Consider the following 3471-nt stretch of genomic DNA (forward strand, 5'->3'; position numbering starts at 1 on the left):
TTGAAAACATTGTATACAGCACATTGGAAAAACTGTATACAGCTCCACGAGGACACTGCATACACCACCTTAAATTAAGAACATTGTATACAACACTATTAAAACAAATTATACAGTACCATGAAATCATTGGATGTAATATCTTGAGAGCATTGTTTAGTGCACCACGATAACTTTTTGTTCAGTATCAGAGCGTGTGGGGGGTGTTGGGTGTTTTATATAATGAATCTTGGCTATTTGACCCCTCCTGATAATATCTTATCGTCGAACAGAGAAACCCAACCACGCCCTGACAGATAAATGACCGACCACGACAGCCTCACTTCTGCTGCCGTCAGTCGACCAGCAATGGACACTGGAGGGCTTGCAATTATTTGGGGGATCACAGTGGTAAGCGTCTGGTTCAGGGAGAGGGGGTTCAACGGCACCTTTATACAGGGGTTCGGCTCACACTGCCTAGTTGTCATGAGTACACACCCGCTCTCGAGAAGCCGTGATTCCCAGCACTCTCCTTACTGTGGGATGATCTCTCAATCCCCCTTAGTTAGTTATAGTCCACTATCACCCAAGTTATAGCCGTGTCTTTCTCTCTCTCACTTGCCAGGAAGCCTCACCAGAACTAGAAATAAAACCAGCCAACATATGAGACATTTAATACACACATATACAAGAGCAGTTATATTACTATGCAACTCCTTAGGCTGCTTATCAGTTGGTAGCAGCCCAATATTCCCCTTTAGTCTTCATCCTATAATCGTACTAGGTTGCTGCTCACTCCTCAGTTCACAACCTACTGCATCCTAAATATGCATACTTCTTTTATGTTATACACAAGTATATATGTTATACTCTTGTATAACTTCACGAGGTTAACGAATGTCCTCTTGATCCTTAATTCATTATCAACGGCTCAGAGAAAATGCTGATTACCCAGGAGAAGATGGCGACAAACACCGTGTACGTGTCCAGTATGAAGGAAAGTAAATATGCTTACAAGTGCGAAACCCGCTCGTGTATTGAGCACTCTGCACGACCTGTACCCACTCTTTGGATCAACATGATGGCTAGGGGTGGAAGTAGTGCTAATAAATCTGCTTTCTTTGTTGTGTTTCGTGCTTTGGGCTTTGTAGCAGATCGAAATATTTTTGAACATATCATCTATGATTTTGATGATCCTGAGATGATGGAAATGGTAAAGCCATCTATGGACGAAGCCTTTGTAATTCAGGAGCAGAATGTTGCATTGAACTTTATTGGTTTACTCGGTATTCGACTTGGTGTAACAAAAGAGAAGCGCATAAATTTGCCCGTGAGATTTTGCAGAAAGAAATGTTACCTCACGTTGGTGTATCAGATTTTTGTGAGACAAAGAAGGCAAACATTCTAGAGTACATGGTTCACTGGCTTTTGCTTGCCGCTTTAGGTCGACGAGAGCTAGATGATCATGATCACTATGGAAACAAGAGGCTGGATTTGGCCGGTCCTCCCATGACCTTACTTTCCCGAGGATTATTCCGGAACTTGATGAAAGAAGTTCGTATGCACGCTCAGAAACTCTTAGATAAAGGTCAAGAGTATAGGTTGGATGTTGCAGTTAAGCCTAAGCTGATTTCTGATGGACTGCGATATTCTCTGGCCACGGGTAACTGGACAAAACCATCACTGCCAGAAAATGAGGATGAATTAGATGGTCATCCAAGACGGTTCAGGAAGAGAGATGCCAGTGTATTTTTGAGGGGCTCGGAAACTGGCATTGTGGACCATGTCATGCTGACTGTGAACGTAGATGGTGATCATTTTATCAAGATTCGTGTAAGGTCTGTACGCATTCCCCAGATTGGTGATTAATTTGCCTCCCGTCATGGACAAAAAGGTATCTGTAGTATTCAGTACAGGGTGGAGGATATGCCTTTTACAGCAGAAGGTATAACTCCTGACACCATTATTAATCCTCATGCCATTCTCTCCCGAATGACAATTGGCCATTTAATTGAAGCTTTACGAGGAAAGCTTGGTGCCAACAAGGGTGAAATTGGTGATGCTACGCCCTTCAGTGATGCCGTGAATGTACAGAAAAATACAATTTGTTACAAGGGTATGGCTACCAATTAAGAGGCAATGAGATTATGTATTGTGGTCACACTGGACGGAAGATGAATGCTCAGATTTTCCTGACTCCTACATATTATCATCGTTTGAAGCATATGGTAGATGATAAAATCCCTTCCCGTGCAAGGTGGCCTGTGCAGGTCTTGGTTATGTAGCCTATGGGAGGTCGTGCAAGGGAAGGTAGCTTGCGATTCGGTGAGATGGAACAAGATTGCCAGATTGCTCATGGCACCGCACAGTTTCTCCGTGTGCGTTTGTCTGAAGTCAGTGACCCATATTCTGTTCATGTGTGCAACTTGTGTGATCTTATTGCTACTGTACGCAACAATGCCTTTGAATGTAAGGGATGCCGCAATAAAACTCAGATATCCCAGATGCGTCTTCCCTATGTCCCTATGCATGTCAATTACTTTTCCAAGAATTGATTACGATGAACATTGCTCCCAGGATGATGGTGATGAAGTGAACATGTTTTAATTTTGGAAGTACAGTACAGTAAGGCATGGTACAGTACAGTGGTACTGTACACAAAATTATCCAGTACAGTGGTACTGTACACAAAATTATACAGTACAGTGGTACTGTACACAAAATTATACGGTACAGTGGTACTGTACACAAAATTATACAGTACAGTGGTACTGTACACAAAATTATACAGTACAGTGGTACTGTACACAAAATTATACAGTACAGTGGTACTGTACACAAAATTATACAGTACAGTGGTACTGTACACAAAATTATACAGTACAGTGGTACTGTACACAAAATTATACAGTACAGTTTGCATATTTTTTAGATTTATGAGAAAAATATTTATTTCAGTGGCTTACGGTATTAAAGTTAGCAAACTCTTACATGGCGTTTTCTTTGTAATGGAGTAAAGTACAGTACATCCTTTTGTACATTATTATACAGAATGGTACTGTACTTGTTTTTGTATTTACTATTTAATATTGGTGTATTGTACCCTGTTTTATTTCATAGGCTTAAGAATATACATCACAATATGATCTTGATCAAGTTTGGGTGATAAGCAGCTTCTTAATGGTGTATGAAAGTCATATGTATGTGTGCACTAATTATTAAAACAGAAAAACATTTATCACCTGATGAAGTAATGTAGCTAGTAGGGGCCTGACAGCTAAGTGGACAGTGCTCGGGATTCGTAGTCCTAAGGTTCCGGGTTCGATCCGCGGTGGTGGCGGAAACAAATGGGAAGAGTTTCTTTCACCCTGATGCACCTGTTCACCTAGCAGTAAATAGATACATGGGAGCTAGACAGCTGCTACGGGCGGTTTCCTGGGGATGTGTACCAAATAAAAGAAGCCTGGTCAACGACCGGGCTGCTGGGACGCT

General features: G+C 41.6%; 1 pseudogene; it reads left to right on the forward strand.

Moving 5' to 3' along the window:
* Positions 1-862: 862 nt before the first annotated feature.
* Positions 863-2667, forward strand: LOC138363532 (DNA-directed RNA polymerase II subunit RPB2-like; annotated as a pseudogene).
* Positions 2668-3471: the final 804 nt, after the last annotated feature.

Source organism: Procambarus clarkii, chromosome 11 (assembly GCF_040958095.1).
Source record: "Procambarus clarkii isolate CNS0578487 chromosome 11, FALCON_Pclarkii_2.0, whole genome shotgun sequence".
Classification (NCBI taxonomy): domain Eukaryota; kingdom Metazoa; phylum Arthropoda; class Malacostraca; order Decapoda; family Cambaridae; genus Procambarus; species Procambarus clarkii.